Below are 22,913 nucleotides of genomic sequence, written 5' to 3' on the forward strand. Positions count from 1 at the left end.
TAACTAAATGCAGGTTATAAAATTTTTGGGAAAATTCTTAATCAAAGGCTACAGTCTCTCTCTGATGCAATGATCTCAGCAGAACAATCAGGGCTTAGAAAGGAGGATGGTCATGTAATGACAATATATTTATAAGAAGACGAATTATTGGAAAATGTTGGGAATTTGCCTTACAAATGAATTTAACATTTGTTGATTATGAGAAAGCCTTTGATAAGGTAAAAAGACCCCTTTTGTGGAAAATATTGGAAATAAAAGGTTTTCCAAACATCTTATTAATACCATAAAGAGTTTACACAAAAATAAAGAAGTAGTTATAAGTTCAGATTTGGAAATGTCAGATGAAATTTTAGTAAATCAAGGTGTTCAACAAGGGTGCATTCTATCACCCACTTTAATTCATATAGTGATGACCTAGTTATGAAGTGGAAAGATGAAATACACTTAGGAATTAAAATTGGATCTTACTTGCCATCCAATACCCTATTATATTCTGATGAGCAGATAATTATACAGAAAACAGAGGTATAATGAACTAAGAGCAGTATTTAGATTGAGCCAAAATACAATATATTACAATGTAACTATATCTGCAAATAAGACAGAGACTGGCTTCAAAGGAAAGAATCCAATCAGATCGAAAATAATAATAAATGAGAAAGTATTAGAACAAGTATCCCACTTCAGTTACGGTATCTTGGAAGTGATATATATTGGGTTTAACTATGACAGAGACATTGAGAAGAAGGTTAATAAATATCAAACTAACTGTGTACAGCTGAAAGAACTTGGTGAAGAGAAATAAGAAAGAAACACAAATGAGATTCCACAAAGTTACGGCTGTACCTACTCTTGTATATGGTTCCGAATAATGGACAAAAACAGAAAAAGAAAAAAACCACGTATACAAGCAGAAGAGATGAAGTTAATGAGATATATAAGAGTCTGTGATAAAAGGGATAAAATAAGGAATGAAACAATAAGATCATATTTAAAAATTTTATCACTTAATGATATGATGCCATTGAACTTGATGATGTTGCGTGCGGCAACAGGTTGTGCCTCTGGGTAGTCACCTTCGACCACAGTTTGGCAGTGGCCATTCATTCAGATTGATAGTTGGTTGGTGATCATACCCATGTAGAATGCTGTTCAGCAATTACATCAGAGCTGATATATGTCACAACTTCTTTCACAGATGGCCCAGCCTCTTAATAGGATGTGACTGGGATTGTTTGTGGTGGGGTTTCCACTGTGGTATGACCCATGTGGCAAGAGGCTGGGAGTAGCTGTGATGTAAGGATGGACTAGGATGGTGTTTGGATTGAGTGAGCAATGAAATGCCACTTTAGGAGTAGGAAGGATTGTGGGTTGGATGTTTCCCATTCCCAGGCATGGTGACAAGTAATTGACTGATTCAATGTAGATGCCACAAATTCCTCTCTAGTGCCAAGCTCTTCACCTCAGAGTACCACTTCTCCCTAAGGGGCTCACAGGTTTTTTGTGCGTTCATGCATGGCATACATCCAGGCTACATTTCCTTCCTCGTGCTCCTTCCTCCCTATCCTCATTCCTTTCCCTGTTCGCATCCTTCCCCTGTCTTGGTGTTTTTCCGTATGTCAACCTGGCTACCCACCTGACTTTTTTGTGTTCCTTCCAGTTTTCGTCCCTTGCCTTTTCCTTTTCATCCTGTGTTTGTAGAATTTTTGGTCCCCTTTTCGGGTTTGAACTCCACTTCTGAATTTTCTCTCTCTAGTTTTAACCATTTGGGGAAGAACTCACTCCGTAGCATCTCTACAGTGTGTGGAGTCCTCTTCCCCCCTACTACATCCCCTGTTCCTTCACTGCCGGAGCCCCCAAACCCCCTGCCCCTCACCCCTCTCCCTCCCCTCTCCTTCCCCTCTTCCTTCCCTGCCATAGACCACCCCCCCTCCCCCCGCCTCCCAACCCCTCCCTCCCCAGTAGGTCACCAGCTTGTGCAGCCAGTCCTTGTCGTTGGGTTGTTATGCATCCGTTTGGTTGAGCCCCCTGACAACACGAGGATAACACTTCTGTTACCTGAGCTGTTACCTCCCCATGTATGTCTAGGAGTGGTTGCTTGTCATTCTGGAACATTGCAACTCTGGGCAATGGTAGCTGCACTAGATGGCCCTTGCTGTGGTGGCCTTGGGGAGAGCACCTGATTGGAGTGTGTGGTATCAGGATGGACGCTTTGCAGATGAAACACATTAAGCTCCAAAAAACTGTCCGCTCTTCTACAACTGTCTCTTCACTTGGTAATGGATCATTTACTGCTGCTTCTTACGATACTGTGGCCTTCCCTTCCCTGGCTACACCCTGGCAGGAGGGCCAGGATCACCAGCTTGCTGTGAAACACTTTCACTTTCCCCACTACCTGGTGTGCACTAGGACTGATGGGGACACACACCCTGCCACCATGCCATTATTTTTTGCGGAAAACATCAAAAGACAAGTTTGGCAAAAGGGAGTCTCATTAAGCTGCAGTCGGGTCTGCTGTTGATCAGAACTTCTTCTGCCACCCAGTCTGGAGCCCTTCGTGCTTGTGACCACCTTAGCAACATCCTGGTGTCCATTACTCCTTGCCAGTCTTTGAGTATTGGTCAGGGAGTTAGTTTTCATAAGGACCTTATCCTTCAAATTGATGAGGAACTCTAGCCCAATCTGGAATGACGGGACATTCGTTTTGTTCAGCGTGTTCAGATAGGTTGTAAGGACGCTCACGCTGAAACAGGTGCCTTTATTTTTGCATTTGACGGAGATACCCTCCTGGAGAATGTCGAGTTTATATATTACTGGTGTGGCTGAAGCTGTACATCTCACACCCGTAAGGTGTTTTTGATGCTTGCATTTCGGGCACATTTCTTCCTGCGGTATGGCGTACCCACTATGCAGTGAATGTGGACACCCACTTCATGAGATGAGCCCCTGTGTTCCGCTGCCCGTGTGTGTTAATTGTTACAACCATCAACCTCTACACTCTTCAGATTGCCTGGTTTATAAGGAGAAAAAGTCCCTTGATTGTTTATCTTACACTGAGGCTCATCAGAAATTTGACCGACTTCACCCTATGTCGATAACATCTAATGTTCTCCCTCCTTCCTCTTTTCCCAGTCTCGCCCACTCTCCTTTCCCCCTCCCCTGTTGTTTCCATGCCCTCCCCTGTGGGTACCACTCCCTCTCCCCATCCGGAGAAGTGTTTCCCTTCTTCAGTACCTGCCAGTGATTGGTGTCTGGACACCTCACCCTAGCATCTCCCAGAATGGAGGCCTGGTGTCACAACTCGGCTGCGGGACCCTCAGTCTGTGCACCTCAAGATCGCCTACTCTCTTTCAGTTCCAGATCTCTCCCTCCCTACCCTATGGAGATCTCAGGACAAGACTGCTCCCCCCCCCCCCCCCTCCCTGGTGACCCTGGAGGTGCCATCTCTCTCCTTGCAACCTGGGTGCCACCTCTTATATATGGATGTCATTGAGTCCTTGTTGGTGATGGGTGGACCAGATAGCATGATTGGCTCCACCTGTTCACTTCAGATTTGGATCCCTGTTCCGTGCTTACTTAATGGAACTGTCACCTCCTGGAGTTACAATCACTTATTTCTTGTTACTTGGTAGCTTGTCATTCTCCAGGAATCTCATTTTACTGATGCTCACTCACAACCCTGCATGGGTCCCATGCTTTCTTTTAGAACCAGGTGAGCCAATTGAAGGCTTTTGGTGGTGTTTGCACATTGTTCCGTACATATGTTATTAGTACATGTATCCCTGTATGTACCACATTGGAATCTGTTGCCATCTGGGTCCACTTGGACTCTGCTGTCACTATTTGCAATCTCTATCTCTCCCTTGATAGGCCACCTACACCTGCTGCCTTAACTGCCCTCCTTCAGTAGACCCCCCCCTCCCCGCCACCCCTTCCCCCCACTTCCTCCTCCTTGGAGATTTTAATATCCATCACTTTTGTGGGGCAGTACTTTATAGTTTAGTCAGGGGCTCCTTTTCTTATTTTACGCATCTAGTTCCATAGGACCAATTTGAGGATCAGGTCTCTAGTTTCAAGGAATGTGCCAGTACATGAAATTACAACATAAAAGTAATAACACACAAAATTAAATGTGTATGAACCCAAAAAAAGGCGAGCCATAAGTTTATGTAAACGCAATCAACAAGATAACACAGGAATCGGCTTAATTTTTCAAGGAAGTCCTAGGCAGAATAGAAGGACTGACCCATGAGAAAACTCTTCAGCTTTGATTTGAAAGTGAGGTGAATACCTGCTAAGATTTATGGATTCTTGTGGTAGCTTATTGAAAATGGATGCAGCAGTGTACTGCACACCTTTCTGCGCAAGAGTCAAGGAAGTGCAATCCAAATTCAGATTGGATATCTGCCTATTATTAAGTGAGTCAAAGCTGCTAATTTTTGAGAATAAGCTGATGTTGTTTACAAGAAACGACAGAAAAGAATATATATATGGGAAGATTTACCCCAAAATATAATACCGCATGTCGTAAATGAATGAAAATAAGCAAAGTAGACCACTTTTTTCAAATAGTAAAAATGGGAGCATTAAGTCTTGAAACAAGATCATGAACATGGGCTTTCCATGGCAGTTTACTATCTATCTAAATACCAAGAAATTTGAACTGTTCAGTTTCACTAATCATATGCCCATTCTGTGAAATTAAAATGTTGGGTTTTGTTGAATTGTGTGTTAGAAAATGTAAAAAGTGAATCTTACTGTGATTTAGTGTTAATTTATTTTCTACAAGCCATGAACTTGTCTCATGAACTACACTATTTGAAAAAGTGCCGATGTTGCAAACGACGTCCTTTACTTCCAAGCTAGTGTCATCAACAAACGGAAATATTTTAGAATCACCCTTTACACTAGAGTGCATGCCATTTATATGAAAAAGGAACACAGGAGTGGCCCCAGTACTGATCCCTGGTGTACATCCTCCCCTCCCCCCCCCCACCCCCCTCCCCAATTTGACCCTGCCCCACTCAGACTTCCTATCATAGCCATTCTCAACACTGTGGATAATTACCTTTTGCTGTCTGTTGTTAAAGTATGAAGTGGACCAATTGTGAGCTATTCCCTGTATTCTGTAATGGTCCAACTTCTGAAGCAATATTTTGTGTTCAACACAATAAAATGCCATAGTTAAATAAAAAAAGATGCGTAATGTTCGAAACCTTTTGTGTAATCCATCCAGTACCTGACAAAGAAAAGAGAATATAGCAATTTCAGTTGTTAAACCACTTCTTAAACCGAACTGTACATTTGATAGCAAATTATGTGAAATAGAATGATCAATTATCCTGACATACAAAGCATTTTTAATAACTTGAGCAAACACTGATAGTAAAGAAATAGATCTGAAATTATCTACATTTTTCCCTTTCTCCCTTTTTTATAAAGTGGCTTTACTGGCTCTGAGCACTATGGGACTTAACATCTGAGATCATCAGTCCCCTAGAACTTAGAGCTACTTAAACCTAACCAACCTAAGGACATCACACACATTCATGCCTGAGGCAGGATTCGAACCTGCGACCATAGCAATCACGTGGTTCCAGACTGAAGCGCCTAGAACTGCTTGGCAACACCGGCCGGCAGTGGCTTTACTTGGGTTGGGTTGTTTGGGGAAGGAGACCAGACAGCGAGGTCATTGGTCTCATTGGATTAGGGAAGGATGGGGAAGGAAGTCGGCCGTGCTCTTTCAGAGGAACCATCCCGGCATTTGCCTGGAGTGACTTAGGGAAGTGGCTTTACTACTGAGTGCTTTAATCATTCAGGAAACTGACCATTCTTAAACGAAAAATTACAAATATAGCTAAGTACAGGGCTAAAATGTGCAGCACAGTACTTAAATATTCTGCTAGGTACTCCATCATATCCATGAGAGTCTGTAGTCTTTAGTGATTTAATTATTGTCTCAATCTCCCTCTTGTCAGTATCACAGAGGAGTATTTCAGACATCAGTCTCGGAAAGGCATTTTGCAAGAGAATTATGTGAATCCCTGTAGAAACTAAGTTTTTATTTAATTCACCAGCAATTCTCAGAAAGTCATTGTTAAATACTGTACGTATATCTGACTTATCAGTAACAGAAATATTTTTACTATGAATTGACGTTATATCATTGACCTTGTGCTGCTGACCAGACACTTCCTTAACAACTGACCATATGGTTTTAATTTGATCCTGTGAAATAGCTGTTCTATTTGCAAATCACATACTCTTTGCCTTCCTAAGTGACAATTTTTTTGCAGACAATGACCTGTGCTTTTTAATTACCGGTTCCTATACTTATTTTAGTGCCACATATGGCACTTTCTCTGCAATTGATGGTTTGACCTCTGTGATAGTGCCCACTTCCCATTGATTCTCTCATTCCCCTCCCACTCCCACTAGCCATGTTATGCTGCTGGGCTTTCCATCATGCTGATTGTCCTCAATATGTCTCCCAGGTTGTGATTACGCCTTCTTTGCCAGGTTGTATTGATGCAGTTGTTCGTGATCTGTCTGATAAGATAACGTATGCTGCCGGCATTGCTGTTCCATGCTCTATGAGCCCCATTCATAAACAGCCAGTTCCGTGGTTGACATGGCCATTGTCACTACCATATATACTCATTGTCGGCCCTTGCAACATCTTCAGTGGCATCAGTCCACTTTCGGTCTTATTACTTTTAGTCTTTGTGCAAAAGACCTTTACTTAATAAAACAGAGCAAGCAAGTGGGTTGGGAAAGCAGTGTCTCCTTTCTAGGTTCTTCTGCCCCTTTGTCATGGTTGTGGGCTACACTACACCCTGCACAGCTGTCAATGGCAGTCTTCCATTGCAGGCTTTGTCCTTCCAGGCCTTGCCCTTCCAGGCCTTGCCCTTCCAGGTGGCCATTGTACGAATCCATCAGTTCTTGTGGCACACCTTGCAACCCATTTTGCGACTGAACTGGCATCAGTTTCCTATCTAGACACCTTTTTTGTCCAGGAACAGTGGGCGGAAGCTTCCCACGTAAGTTTTACCCCTTGTCAGATGGAATCCTATAATGAACATTTTACTGGTTGGGAACCTCTTCCGGCCCTCAGCATCTTCCAGCCCTCAGCAAACAGGTGACGTGGAAACTGCTTCTGGAGATGGTCATCTCCAAAGCTGATCTATGTTCTGCCTTACGTCACAGAGTTTTCAGGCTTTGGGAGATGGAATGGCATAACAATATGTATGAAAAGCTGTATGTCATTAAGGAGACGACGAATGTGTGGAAGTCTTCCATGCGGTCCTCTCACAGGGAATCAATTTTCCTATCCGGCTCCGCATTGGGCATACATGGCTAACGCATGGTTACCTACTCCGTCGCAAGGGCCCACCTCTGTGTCGCTGTGGCTCCCAAATGACAGTCATCCACCTCTTGATGGACTGCCCATTTTTAGCTGCTCTTCAGCGGACTTTAAACTTTACCAGCTCCCTACCTTCGGTGTTGGGTGACGATGCCTCAGCAGCAGCTTTAGTTTTACGTTTTATCTGTGAGAGTGAGTTTTATACTTCTATGTAGGTTTTAGCGCATATCCTTTGTCCCTCTGTGTCCTCCACCCTATTGCTTTTGGTGTGGAAGTTTTAATGTGTTGCAGAGTGGCTGGCTTTCCCTTTTTATTATCGTGGTCAGCCAGCCACTGTAATCTGCTTTCCTGTTTTACTCTCTTCTGTTTCTAGTGTCTCTGTTGTTTTCTTGTCCTCTTTTGTTCCATTTAGGGTTCATTGCCTTCCCTTCATTCTTGTGGTGTTTCCTTTCTTTCTGTTTTGTGTTGTCTGTCTTGTCCGTTTCATTCTCACACTTGTGGCATTGTTTTATTAGGAACAAGGGACTGATGACTTCGTAGTTTCGCCCCTTGCCCTCTCTTTTAAACCAACCATCCAACCGGCCCTCAGTGCCTTCCCATGATTCCATCCATAACCAGCTGCTTCAACACCTCAGTCCTCCACAATGACAATATAAGACCTGTGTCTCCTGCAAGTTAACTTGAATGGATGTTGGATTGTTGGCTCATTTCAATCCTCAAATCTTGGAACTCTGTTTCTCCTTAACAGTGCAGCTTTTGGGAGGGACGATCTCCGTCATCTGCAGGCATTTTCTGAGTGCCACCATCTTGTCACATAACGCCTACGACAGCTTGGCACCATCACATCATACTTGGGCTCCTTGAGAGGGGTCTTCAGGGTCACCTCCTGATTTTTATTCACAAATTCCTGTCTCACTTGTCATTCAGAGTTCAGATTGGCAGTGTTCTCAGCTCTTTGCAAACCATGGAAACTGGCTTTCCATAGGGCTCCTTGTCAAGTGTTCTTTTTCTCATAGCTATTAAAGGACTTGTGGCCCCTGATGGACCATTGGTAAATCTTGCTCTGTATGTGGATGATTTCTATATTTGGGCTAGCTCCTAGTTGGTGGTCTCTGCAGAACGACAGCTTCTATTCTTTTTGTGCCCTTGGGACGTCACCCACTTGCTGCCCGCCGTCAAGTGATTTTACCTGTTGGGCTCCGCCTCCCTTTTATCTGCCGTGATTTCCATCTCCCCTCCTTGTCCTCTTCCCCACATTATCTCCCGAAAGCCTCCATTGCTCTAATGGTGTTCCATTGTGTGTTCCAACCACTCTTACGGGAGTTTCAGGATGCCATTGTTTTTTTACACTGGTGGCTCTACATCCACAGATCATCTGAAAACCCCTCCACGTCTTCTGTTGGCACATATCACCATCCCTTTCATGCCATGTGTGGAGTGTTTACTTCGGAATTGATGGACATCTATTGGGTCCTCTCCTTTATTAAATAGTCCTCTCTTAACTGTGTTTTGTTATGTACAAACTCAATGAGTGGCCTTCAGGCTATCGCTTGGTGTTTTTCCTGCCATCCTAGTGGTGTCTGCCATCCACGGCCTTCTTGCCGATCTTGGTGATGCTGTTCATTTGGTTCGGTTGACTTCCTTCAGGTTCCTGGCCATGTGGGTACCCCAGGTAATGAACTTGCTGATTATCTGGCTTTGGGGAAGGGGGGGACGAGGTGGTTGATCAACTAACCCCCATTCTTGATGACCCCTCTGGGGGCAGATTTGTGGCTTTACATCAAATCACTTTGTGCTCAATCGTTTTTAGACTCTTGGAGGCCTACATCGTATCCAATAAAATTCATACAATCAGGCACAGTCCCACCATGTGGCATTCTTCCGTCTGCCTCTACTGGTGGGAATCTTCAAATGGGCCATACTAGGTTCACTCGTGGTCTTTTACTCCACAATGAGCCATTCCCCCTTTGTAGTTCTGGGGCCCCCCTCATGGTGATCAGTTTGCTGAAGTGCCCACAACTTTTGACCATTCGCACTAAGTACACCCTCCCACCTTCCTTGTCCCAAGTGCTAACAGGCGACCCTCACGTGGTTACATCAGTCCTCAGTTTTCTTTGCGAAAGTGGTTTGTCCTCCCAGGTTTAAGTTCTTGAATTTTCCTCTGGAATTGGAGTCCTTTGGTTGGGGTTGGTGCTGGTTATGGAGGTCTTGGCCTTGCCATTTCCCGTTTTCTTGTGTCTTTCCCTTGTGTTGTCTCTGTTGTGTGGTGGTCATGGTGCGGTGTGGGGTCAAGTGGCAGTGCGGTGTCCCAATTCACGTATCATTTGTGGAGTGCTCCTGCTCTTACTATCCCCCCCTCCCCATTCTTTCCTCTACCTGTTGCCCTGACGTTTCTTTTACCTCTCTGGTTTGCCATTTACCCCTAGCCTTTGACTGGAGTGTGCTGTATGTGTTATTCTCACATCAGATTAGCACTTGCACCCTACGTCCTCAATTATTTATTGGATGTATTCCAGTCTCTCTCCTGCCATATGTTTCTTACCCTTTGTAGCTCCCTCTAGCACCATGGAAGGTATCCCCTTATTTCTTGACCACGTCCTATCAATCTCTCCCTTCTTCCTGTCGGTTTTTTCCGTATGTTCCTGTCTTAACCAATTTTGCAATGAACCTCCTCATTTTCTACCTTCTCAGTCCACATAATTTTCAACATCTTACTGTGGCAGGGCTGGCCACAGCATACTAAACTTCACACATGCAGTGTGTACAAAGCCAAGGCGCAGCCTGTCACTCAACTTTGCTCAGTCTTTCTTGGAAGTACCCGGTATAACGCAACATTTTGTTTAGCATTACGGTATGGCAGGTTTCGGTTCTCAAAACTCTTTAGTTCAGCATAATTGTGTGAGTGCTATTTACCCTTACTTATTTGTGTTTGATATGGAGGATGTTCACAGGTCCAGTGGCTATTTGTCCAAAAAGAGAGTCTAGCAATCTATCATCACAATTTTTAAAAAATTAATGAGAATGACAGAAGAGAGTGACGAGAATTCTCAATTCACGTAAGTGACAGGTACTGCCTACTTGCTGTGAAATATTACAATACTGTGCAGAAAGAATTTAAAGATTTAGTTGACAATGAAAGAGCAAAAAATGACAGTGATCGACAGAACAGGATTCATCGTTGTGTACATCAAGGAGCACTTTGTGCTAAATTTGCAGGTATGGAGCACTGGAAGAAATTGATGGTATGAATAGTACAATTTCTGAGTTTTCACACATTATTCAGTTGTCATTTGCAACAGTTTTCAATGGAACTGAATGAAGACTGAAGAATTCATATATTACTGCAAAATACATTGGTAAAGTGAAGGGGCATGCCTGAAACAAATTTTTGATCTAAAACTCACTATTCTTTAATTTATAAAGGAAAAAGGAGTGCAAGAATGAAAATTAGAACATCTGGAATGAATTGCAGACTTAAAATTTCAAGTGGACAAACTGCACACATTGCAAGATGACGTCCTTCTGTTTTGATGGGGTTGAATTTAAAAAGAAAATCCCATTGTAGAAGAAACACATTCTGACAAAGAGAGTCCAGTTCCCTAAGTTCATTGGCTCAAGGAAATGGGAGGTTTGAAGAATTCACGGTGGCACTGGAAGAACTAAAAAGATATTTCTATAAAGGTTTTGAGGGCACTGTCAATTTTGCATCTAGTTTGAAGAACATTTGTGTTTCGGTTGAAATTGCTTCTGCATATGCAGATGTAGCTGATTGACTCGCAAGGTAATTAGAGATTTATTGATCTTTTTATGTTAAAACTATCCAGGACATCTATATAGCTTTCCTCAGTTAGAGTATCCAAGTCTCCATAATGAGGTTGCCAAAGTGCTACAATATTTCCATCAACATATTTGTGTGAAAGACCTTTCTTTCTTTATGAAACCAAATAAGTCAAGAGTACTTGGCAACTTGTGTGCAAGACACTGTGAAATTGCCTGTGTCTTCTGTATGCTGACAGTTTGTACCATATGAAAATTATATATAATGTGTTCAGTGCATCAAAAATAAATAAATAATACAGAAAATTTGTGTTGTTTGTGATCTATCGTATTGAGAAATGTGAAGTATAAAACCAAGTCATATGCAGTGTGACTGCACTGCCATTTAAATGCGACGAGTTCCCAGTATCCCCCCTTCCCCCTCCTCGTGCTCAGACAGCATGGCTTGGTGGTGGGAGAAATGTGCAGTGAAACAGAGTGCTTTGGCACTCGGTCGCATGGCCCGTGAGCCTAAACCTTGCCTGCCCCTATGCTATAGCAAACACTTAAATTCTCTTCTTTTCCAGTTTTTGTACAATTCATGATTCATTAACATAGTGTGCTGTGTTTCAGATGTACATTCTCAGAAATTTCTTCCTCAAATTATGACCGTTGTTTAATAATATTTCACTTCTCTTGGTCAGGAACACTCTTTTTGCCTGTGTAGGTCTGCTTTTTATGTCCTCCTTGCTTCATCTGTCGTGTGTTTACTTTCCAAGTAGTGGACTTCCTGAACTTTGTCTACTTTGTGGTCCAAATCTTGATCTTAAGTTTGTTGGTGATATCATTTCTGTTACTGCTGATTACTTTCCTTGTTCTTTGATTTACTCTCAGTCCATATTCTGTTCTTATCGGAATGTTCATTCCATTCAAAACATCCTGCATTTCTTCTTCACTTTTAGCAAGGGCACATTGCCATCAGTGAATCTTATCATTGATGTCCTTTCATCCTTAATTTCATTCTCACTCTTTAGCCCTTTTTTAAAAAATTTCCAGCTATGCTTCTTGTATGTACACATTAAACATAAGGGGCTAAGAACTATGTCCATATCTTACACCGTTTTTAATTTGAGGAGTTTGTTCTTGGTGTTCCATTCTTATTGTTCCCTCTTAGTTCTTGTACATATTCTACATCTTGCATCATTTTACAGTGTTAAGCACTTTGTTGAGATTTCCTAAATTCTTGCTTCAGTTGGCAAGTGCAGTGTGTGTGGATATGGCATGGGAACTCTGTCAGTGAACTAGATTTAGGGAATAGCGTCTGCTTGTGAAGACCTTAGTAAGACAACCTTGTAATGAGAAAGGGTTTGCTTTTAGTGCAGGTGTGCTGTCTACAGTTGGGGAGACTATATGTGAGGGACATTTTGCTATGGAAGGGGTGGCAGCTGTCGGAGTACAGGTGCTGTTGATGGTTACTGGGCTTGGATGGAACCTGTGGCCATAACAAGCTTACCAGTGCCTTGTTCCTGCGCACTCGCGCGCGTGTGTGTGTGTGTGTGTGTGTGTGTGTGTGTGTGTGTGTGTGTGTGTGTGTGTATAGTCATTAAATTATTTTTGTTCCATCAATGACATTCCATTACCATGTAGGTTGTTCGCATCTAATATTGAATGAATCTGTAGGTTAAGTAAAGCTGACAGGAAGTAAAGACTGGACTGATTATAACATAACATGACATTAATGTGATTGCATTTTGTATGGGGAGCAGACCAAACTCGTCTGCTCCAATTTTACTGGGCCTTTGTGTGATCTCAGTCTGATTATAGGTTCACGGTGTATGGGTCTGCATGGCTCTCTTATTTCAAAATTTTGGACTTGGTTCACCAATAAGTAATTCAGCTGACCACTGGAGTCTTCAGAACCAGCCCCATATCAAGCCTTCACAGTGAGACTATTGAGCTCTTGCTTCACATCAAGTGACAACTCATGATACAACAGGCCTATACACACTGTCCATGCATACAGTATCATTGTTTCGCAACCTGTGGAATGGATTTTTTGTAATTGACAATGAGCAGAGGCCCAGTGGAATTAGCTTGAAGGGTTGCCTTTTAGAGATGGGTGTGACTGGTTTTAAAGTTTTACACCAAGCTCGGAGCAGATCTCTACTGTGGCTGCTACAGAGGCCCAGAGTTATTTTAGATTTGGTCCATTAAAAGCAAGTCTATGTTCCAGACTTCATGTTTCAAGCTCTGTTTTTTTTCACATTTTAACTAGAAATTACAATTCTATAGTTCTGTGCAACTGATGGTTCCAAACAGGAGTATTGTCTTGGCTGTTCAGTAGTGTTTCCTGACCAAATTTTTTAGGGTTCATCTTCTCCATTAATATGCTGTACTTAATGCAGGGTTCCATGTGATTGTCATAGCACTGGAACAGATTAGGTGTTTTAAAGGCAAACTGTTTCTCATCTGTCTGATTCCTTTAGTGCCCTACAATCATTGCAGCACATGTACCCGGAACAGAATGTGGCCCAGCTGACACATGACCAACTGTGCTTTCTTCGACAGTGGGGAAGCAACAGGTGTCATTCAGCTGGGTACTGGGCCATGTGGAAATTCAGGAAAATTAACAGGCAGACCAAGCAGCCAAGTAGACATGCAGACAAGACAGGATGTGCTGCTCGCCAGCAGGCTGTCATTTTGCTGGTGGGTTGGAGATTGATGCAAGCGGGAGAGGAGGAGTGGTCGGAAGTGGCAGACAATAAGCTGTGGTTGGTGAAGCCAGCTATCCAGCTGTGGAATTCCTCTTGCCAGTCACTGTGGCAGAATGAAGTGGCCCTTACCTGTTTCTGGATTGGGCACTGTCCATTAACACATGGCTTCTTACTCTAGTAATAGAAACCTCCTTCCCCTCTCCCCAGTCTGTGATGCCTGTGGTGTGTAAAGAATTATAAGCCACATTTTAACAGATTGCATTTTATATGGTGATAAATGGGAAGAAGCATATTTAGGTAGGGAACTGCTTCTGTTTTTAGCTGATGACGAGGTGACTGGTAAAGGTTTTCAAATTTTGAGAAGTGTCTGGTCTGTGGTGTAAGGTTTTAGGCTGGAGATTTTAGTGTGTTGCAGAGTGTCTGGCTCACCCCCATTGTTCTTGAGATCAGCCAACCAAAGTTATCTGCTGTATTCATTCAAAAGTTCTACACACTGTAAGATAGAATCGAAGAAAATAATTTATTTTCCAAAATACCTTTACAGGGCCTTAATATTATCTCTCTTCGTTTGACAATTTCTGTATTCCAGATAGGGAAAATGTATTGTTGAGCTGTCTGATTACTCGGGTCACCTCTCTTGAAGTGTAAAAATTGTTTGTAAATGTTTTTGTTGGAGTTGTTCCTTCAATTTAGGAAACAAATAAAAGGCTAATGGGCTCATATCAATACCATGTGGTGGTTAGGGATGTATTTCCCATCTATATTTGTTGAGCATTTCTCTCACTGGTAAGGCAATGCGAGGTCTTGCTTTATCGTGCAAAATGAGGACACCAGCTGCAAGCACGTCAAGTGCAAAACATTTTGCAGAAACAGCTTGTTGTATGCTTCTGTTACAGACATCCCCTGGGGTACTCTATTTGTAGCTATGATTCCATTCATGTCATATGCCAAGATCATCTTCATTTTCACCTTGGATGGTGTTGGAATTTTTTCGGGCACGGAGAGTTGAAACTTTTCCACTGTGCGACTGAGACTTCAGTTCTAGCTTAAAACTTCACACCCAGATATCATAAAGTGCAACAGTCCTTTTCAGAAACTGTCGTTCTGTTCGGTAGCACTGAAACAATTCTTCCGCAACTTGCTTTCTGCTCTTCTCTCAGATCATGCAGAACCCATCTGGCTACAACTTTTCTCATCTTTAACTTTTCAGTTATGATTCTGGAAACTGAAGTGACATACATTGTGACTCCCCAGGGGGGCTAGCTGCTGTTGGCGGGTTTGTACTTGGCTACCACGGAGCCCCCAGCCTTTTGCAACATCTTTTCCCTTCCGTGCTGCATGTCTGTACTCTTGCTATTCTTTTTTCCCCCTCCCTTGGGGAACATATGTAGGATGTTTTCAGAAATGTGTTCTGCATTTTCAGTAGCCGATATCAGAACATGTGTTTCGTTCCTTTTTTTATTTCTTCGTTCCCCTTCTCCTACCCTTTCTCTGCTTCAGCGTATGAGTTTCCTCTTTTACTTCTTCCTCCCTGTGCACTCCTGAAGGCCGGCCCACATGTCTGATGCATAACAGGTAACTGTGTAATGTGTAATTCCCAGCCACAGGTAAACGGGTAGGGTTCGCACGTATCCCTCTTACAAGCCAGGCACAGGGAGGGGTGATTGCCTGAGCTGTACCTTCCCAAATAGCTGATTTGTCTCTCTGTCAGGTATTTGGGAGGTTTGACCTGAGGTGTGAACAATCACCTGGCACCCCTCCAGTGGAATGTTCGCAACCTTAGATCTAACAAAGAGGACTTAAGGCTGCTCTTGGGATCACAGCATCCGCGTGTTTTCTGCCCCCAGGAAACAAAATTGTGTCCTCAAGACCACTTTGAGTTCTCGAATTTCTTTATGGCCCACTTTGACCCCCTCCCCCTACCCCCACCAAGGATGGCATTCCATCTCATAGGGGAGTCATGTTGCTCATCCAGGACGATGTTCATAGTTACACCATCTCCCTGACTACCTGAATTTAAGCTGTTGCAGCCCACATTTTCTTTCCTCACTCGTCTTTTCCATTTTTACTGTTTATATCCCTCCGTCATTTGGTGTTACCAGAGCAGACTTCCACCAGCTTTTTGGGCAACTCTCTCACCCCTTTCTCCTGCTCGGTGACTTTAATTGTGCACCATCTCCTTTGGTGTTCTCAGAGATCCTATCAGAGATGTGCCCTCTTGGCTGATCTTCTCAATAAACTTAACCTTATCTGCCTTAATAAGAGAGCACCCACATTCCTTTGAGACTCCACACACACTTATTCCCATTTGAACCTTTCCTTCTGCACTGGCCAGCTTGCCCATTGTCTCAAGTGGTTCATTCTCTCTGACACATATTCGAGCAACAATTTCCCGTGTGTTAGCCGTTTTCTGACTCCTATCCCACCTGTGTGCACACCCAAACAACAGCTTTCTAAGGCCGCCTGGAGGCTTTAGACCTCCCTGGCGACCTTCAACAAGCATTTTCCCAGTTGTGATGACCAGGTAGAAACATTATCCTTACTGTCGCAGTCATTCCTTGCAATTTTTCTTTGGTGGATTTTAACCGTCCTCCTATGATGGCCAACTGCAATCGTTATAAACAGTTGCATGCACAGTGTCATTGCATTCTTTGGTATAGCAAAAAAGCTAGCTGAATTTTATGTACTAGTTCTTTTAATAGTTCCACTCCCTCATGTGGACCAACCTACAACGGCGCTCCTGGACCAAGATCCGTTCCCCAGTTTCCGGCCTGACCTTAGCAGATGAAGTGATGTGGACCCTATTGCTATCTCTAACATCTTGGGCTGCTATTTTGCAGAGATTTCGAGCTCCACCCACCATAACCCTGTATTCCTCCATCACAAAGAGTGGAGGAGGCTTGGACATACCCTTCTCTTCTCAGAATCGTGAGTGCTGCCTTGACTGTGAGGGATCTCAATAATGCTCTCACTTCATTTCGAACCTCTGCCCCAGGGCTAGAACTCAGATGTCACAGAACCTTTCTCTTGCACGCAAACATTTTCTCCGTACGTACGATCGCATCTGGGCCGAGGGCATGCTTCCCAGACACTGGTGTGAAGCCACTGTCATACCCATACGTAAGCCCGGTAAGGAAAAGCAACTTTCTTCTATTTATCACCCCATTTCCTCCAACAGCTGTGTTTGCAAGGTGATGGAACTTATGATTCATGCCCAGCTGGTATGATGGTTCGAGTCTCTGAATTTACTAACCAGTGCACAGTGCGGATTTAGTGTGTGCCGTTCCTCAGTTGACCATCTCGTCACATAGTCAACTCATATCACAAATGGTTTTCTGCAGAAATACCAGAATGCGGCCATGTTTTTGAGAAAAGTTTTTTTTTATTTAGAGAAAACCTACGACACCTGCTGGAGGACTGGTATCCTTCGTACTCTCTACACATAGGGGTTCCATAGCCACATTGCCCCATTTCCTTCAGGAATTTATAAAATACGAGTTTTCAGGGTATGTGTGGTTTCTGCCTTGCTGGACACCTTTATCCAGGAAAAAGATGTGCCTCAGGATTCTGTCCTGAGCATAGTCCTCTTTGCTATTGACATTATTCCTATTACAGCCTGTCTCCCAGTGGGCGTATCTCGCTCCCTTTTTGTTGATGATTTTGCCATCTATTGCAGTTCTCCACAAACCTGCGTCACTGAGTGGCGTCTTCATTGATTTCTCGATGTTCTTCACTCATGGATTTTGGATTTCCAGTGACAAAATCGTTTGTATGATTTTCTGGCCACTCATCCTGTGTCTCCTTTTTTTGATGATTCCTATGATCGCTAGTATGGGGCGCGTCCCCCTTCTCTGTTACCTCCTGGTGTTCACTTTCAGCTATTGCTCTGGCTGCTTAACTTCACGCTATGTGCCACTTTTCCAAGAGTTGTGAAACCTTCACCCCTTGGCTTCGTGAAGTGGCCTGTGTTTGCCTTGGCCTTCATTCACTTCCTAAGGACACTACTCCAGTCTCGCTCTATCGGCATAATTTTGTTGACCTTTGCGATAGTACCTATGTGTATACTGATGGCACTGACTGTGGTGTCAGATGTGCCTCTGTCATTGGTGCAGATATTTTTCTGTATCGGCTTCAGGAACACTGCTCAGTATTTACAGCAGAGCTCTTCACCCTGTATCAGGCCATGCAATACATCCGGAAAAACAGGCTTTTCGATTGTGTCATCTGCTCTGACTCTCTGTACCCTACAGAGCCTCTTTGTGCTGCACAGCATCTGTCCCTTGGTGCAACAGGTCCGCAAAAGCTGTCACTTGCTCACTCTTGATGGAGCCACTGTGATGTTTATGTTGGTTCCTGATCATGTCGGTCTGACAAGAAATGAGGCCGCTAAAGCTGCTGCCAAGGCTGCAGTCCTCGTACCTCCGTCCAATGATCTCTTTGTTGCTGTCTGTCAGCAGGTGATGTCACTTTCGCATCACCACTGGTCCTCCCTTCGTGGGAACAAGCTCCAGGGAATTAAACCTCTCCCTGCACCCCTCTCGCCATGAGTAATCATTTCAGCTAGGTTGCGTATTGGGCACTGTCCTTTTAGCCGTCGCCATTTGTTAAGTGGTTATCTCCCACCGCTTTGTGTCCATTGTCCTGAACCTCTGATGGTTTGCCATTTCCTAATGGAATGCCCTTTTTTAACCACTTACATTCTTAATTTATGTTTGCCGTCTGCGTTATTGGCCATTTTAGCTAATGATGCTCGGGCTGTCAACCACATTTTACTTTTTTTTTGTCATAGCAATATGGCGAAGAACATTAATCTTTAGTTCAGGACCACTGTTTCTCTATGGCATTTTTATGGTCCTTTCTCCAAGTCCCTGTTTTTAGCTCTCTTTCCTTCAGTCGATAGCATGTAACGTAATCATTAACTCCTTTTGTGTCTTCGTGTTCTAAAGATCTGACATAGGTGCGTATGACCCTATTTGCCTATTCCTCATGTTTTTTGCTGACCCCCTCTCAAAATTTCATTAACAACAACCTGAGAGGTGCAGTCTATTGCAGTTTATTGCTGTCCATGTCTTGGGTTGTCATCAGTGCTTAACTGAACTTCACAGAAACGAGAAGACCACCATAATCTTGTGCTACGACCCACTGCACTATTTCCACATACCTCCCTCAAAGTGTTGCGTACTTTCCACATAGGGTTTTGATTTTGATGTAGGAACACTGGTCACTACATGTTATTAGACCCGACCCAATTTCAGCTTTCATTTTATAACTGAATTACTCAAAACAGAGCCACGCGAACCAGCAAACATATACAGCCATCATGCCTAAAGTATCATTCACAACTGACACGAATTTAAACTTGGTCATGCCACTGTAATGCTTGTGCATGCAAACTGTGTAGGGATTTGAAATGACACTGGTATTATAACTGTTTCCACAGTTTGTCCTTAAGTTTTAGTTCTGACTATGTGATTTTCATTATCTGTGTGTGTGTGTGGGGGGGGGGGGGCAGTGCATGTGTTTTAGGGCTTTCTTTATATTTTTCTTTGCAGTTCATGTTTTAATAATTTTGCAATATTTATCCACACTTCATCTTGTAAAGTTTTAGTGAGTGTGTTAAAGACCTTGCTGTTGTGCACCCATGTTGACATTTCATTGTCAACTATTGCACATTGTATAACTTTTCCTTCTTCCATTGTGACAGTTGGCTCATCCAGCTACCTGTAGAGAAAAATTGAGTTTAATGTGAAATTGGAACCATTCTACACATTGCACATTGATTTTTTTAGATTACAAACCATTGCCAGAAATGACTCACACAATATTGAAACATGTGTTCACAGTGGAAATTGCACTCAAGATTTGTAATTGTAATACAATACTTTGAAAGTCAGTAGCAGATTGAAGAGGCCAAAGTTATATGAATTGCAGTAAGAATACATATACAATGACAGTAATCAGTGATGACCACACTGTGCATGGTGCCCAGTAAATGGATTGGGACATGATGCTAATTGTGACGATATTGAAGTGGCCAAGGTTGTTGCAGATGTTGGTGTTGCTGAGTGTGCATAGCAAGATTGGCAAAGGTTAACCCAAGACTTAGCTAGAATTTTCATCTTCCTACTGAAAATATGCACTTGATTTTTAAAATTTCCAGTATAATTTCCACTGCTTATGCATGCAAATTCTGCTCTGTGAAGTGTGTAACCAAGGTTACTGTCGAATCCCCACTGTTACAGGAAAAACAATTTGCAGAGTTCTCATTTTTTATAACATGGACAGTATTTGCCTTCATTGTTAATATTCATGTATAAATTCTTGGAGCGAATCTAACACCATGTTGCACTTAGTTATATCTGTTTTTAGTTCCATGTTCTGTTACATATAACCTTATGTATTTATGTAGTCATGTATAAACTGTTGAAAGTTGCAAAAAACGTTAAATTATTCTCACATAATGTGGTTTCCAGAGTCTGATGTCAATGTGAAAAAACAAAAAATCTTGAGATGAGTAAATTATTGCTATGGATCGACAGCTTGTACAAGATAAGGCTGGCTGAAAAACAATCATAAAGGTCAACTGTGACTCGCTGAACATATTGTCATTATTTACATAGGTGGGTAACAGTTACAGTGTCTTTATTTTCAATCAAAAGATTGTAACATTCATTGATGACATTTCTCAGAAATTTCTGATTTAAATTAGAAACCTATATTCTCTCTCTCTCTCTCTCTCTCTCTCTCTCTCTCTCTCTCTCTCTCTCTCTCTATATATATATATATATATATATATATATATATATATATATATGGTTATAATAGAAGGAAAAATTCCACGAAGGAAAAATATACCTAAAAACAAAGATGATGAGACTTACCAAACAAAAGCGCTGGCAGGTCGATAGACACACAAACATACACACAAAATTCTAGCTTTCGCAACCAACGGTTGCCTCGTCAGGAAAGAGGGAAGGAGAAGGAAAGACAAATGGATATGGGTTTTAAGGGAGAGGGTAAGGAGTCATTCCAATCCTGGGAGCGGAAAGACTTACCTTAGGGGGAAAAAAGGGGGAAAAAAGGACAGGTATACACTCGCGCGCGCACACACACACATATCCATCCACACATACAGACACAAGCAGACATTTGTAAAGGCAAAGAGTTTGGGCAGAGATTATATATATATGATTATATATATATGAAAGTGCTGGCAGGTCGACAGACACACAAACGAACACAAACATACACACAAAATTCAAGCTTTCGCAACAAACTGTTGCCTCATCAGGAAAGAGGGAAGGAGAGGGAAAGACGAAAGGATGTGAGTTTTAAGGGAGAGGGTAAGGAGTCATTCCAGTCCCGGGAGCGGAAAGACTTACCTTAGGGAGAAAAAAGGACGGGTACACACTCGCGCACACACACACATATCCATCCACACATATACAGACACAAGCAGACATATTTAAGGACAAAGAGTTTGGGCAGAGATGTCAGTCGAGGCAGAAGTGCAGAGGCAAAGATGTTGTTGAATGACAGGTGAGGTATGAGTGGCGGCAACTTGAAATTAGCGGAGATTGAGGCCTGGTGGATAACGGGAAGAGAGGATATATTGAAGAGCAAGTTCCAATCTCCGGAGTTCGGGATAGGTTGGTGTTAGTAGGAAGTATCCAGATAACCCGGACGGTGTAACACTGCGCCAAGATGTGCTGGTCGTGCACCAAGGCATGTTTAGCCACAGGGTGATCCTCATTACCAACAAACACTGTCTGCCTGTGTCCATTCATGCGAATGGACAGTTTGTTGCTGGTCATTCCCACATAGAATGCATCACAGTGTAGGCAGGTCAGTTGGTAGATCACGTGGGTGCTTTCACACGTGGCTCTGCCTTTGATTGTGTACACCTTCCGGGTTACAGGACTGGAGTTGGTGGTGGTGGGAGGGTGCATGGGACAGGTTTTACACCGGGGACTGACCTGCCTACACTGTGATGCATTCTATGTGGGAATGACCAGCAACAAACTGTTCATTCGCATGAATGGACACAGGCAGACAGTGTTTGTTGGTAATGAGGATCACCCTGTGGCTAAACATGCCTTGGTGCACGACCAGCACATCTTGGCGCAGTGTTACACCGTCCAGGTTATCTGGATACTTCCTACTAACACCAACCTATCCCGAACTCCGGAGATTGGAACTTGCTCTTCAATATATCCTCTCTTCCCGTTATCCACCAGGCCTCAATCTCCGCTAATTTCAAGTTGCCGCCACTCATACCTCACCTGTCATTCAACAACATCTTTGCCTCTGCACTTCTGCCTCGACTGACATCTCTGCCCAAACTCTTTGTCTTTAAATATGTCTGCTTGTGTCTGTATATGTGTGGATGGATATGTGTGTGTGTGCGAGTGTGTACCCGTCCTTTTTTCCCCCTAAGGTAAGTCTTTCCGCTCCCGGGACTGGAATGACTCCTTACCCTCTCCCTTAAAACTCACATCCTTTCGTCTTTCCCTCTCCTTCCCTCTTTCCTGATGAGGCAACAGTTTGTTGCGAAAGCTTGAATTTTGTGTGTATGTTTGTGTTCGTTTGTGTGTCTGTCGACCTGCCAGCACTTTCATTTGGTAAGTCACATCATCTTTGTTTTTAGGTATATATATATATATAAAAAGAAAGATGATGAGACTTACCAAACAAAAGCGCTGGCAGATCGATAGACACACAAACATACACACAAAATTCTAGCTTTCGCAACCAACGGTTGCCTCGTCAGGAAAGAGGGAAGGAGAGGGAAAGACAAAAGGATATGGGTTTTAAGGGAGAGGGTAAGGAGTCATTCCAATCCCGAGAGCGGAAAGACTTACCTTTGGGGGAAAAAAGGACAGGTATACACTTGCGCGCACACACACACATATCCATCCGCATATACACAGACACAAGCGTTATGTCTGCTTGTGTCTGTGTATATGCGGATGGATATGTGTGTGTGTGCGCGAGTGTATACCTGTCCTTTTTTCCCCCAAAGGTAAGTCTTTCCCCTCCCGGGATTGGAATGACTCCTTACCCTCTCCCTTAAAACCCAA

At 43.1% G+C, this 22,913-nt stretch overlaps 1 protein-coding gene across 5 annotated transcripts in view; it reads left to right on the forward strand.

The window, feature by feature from the left end:
* The window catches only part of LOC126190657 (cap-specific mRNA (nucleoside-2'-O-)-methyltransferase 2), a 306,338-nt gene that overhangs the window by 12,876 nt on the left and 270,549 nt on the right, over window positions 1-22,913 (forward strand). For 2 of the 5 annotated variants that reach the window (XM_049931090.1, XM_049931091.1), the window contains exon 2: window positions 20,307-20,453. The exons of the other annotated variants lie outside the window; for them this stretch is intronic. The gene's annotated coding sequence lies outside the window, so the exon portion shown is untranslated. The remainder of the gene's footprint in view (window positions 1-20,306; window positions 20,454-22,913) is intronic. 5 annotated transcript variants of the gene reach the window in all.

The sequence above is a fragment of the Schistocerca cancellata genome, chromosome 6, assembly GCF_023864275.1.
Source record: "Schistocerca cancellata isolate TAMUIC-IGC-003103 chromosome 6, iqSchCanc2.1, whole genome shotgun sequence".
Classification (NCBI taxonomy): domain Eukaryota; kingdom Metazoa; phylum Arthropoda; class Insecta; order Orthoptera; family Acrididae; genus Schistocerca; species Schistocerca cancellata.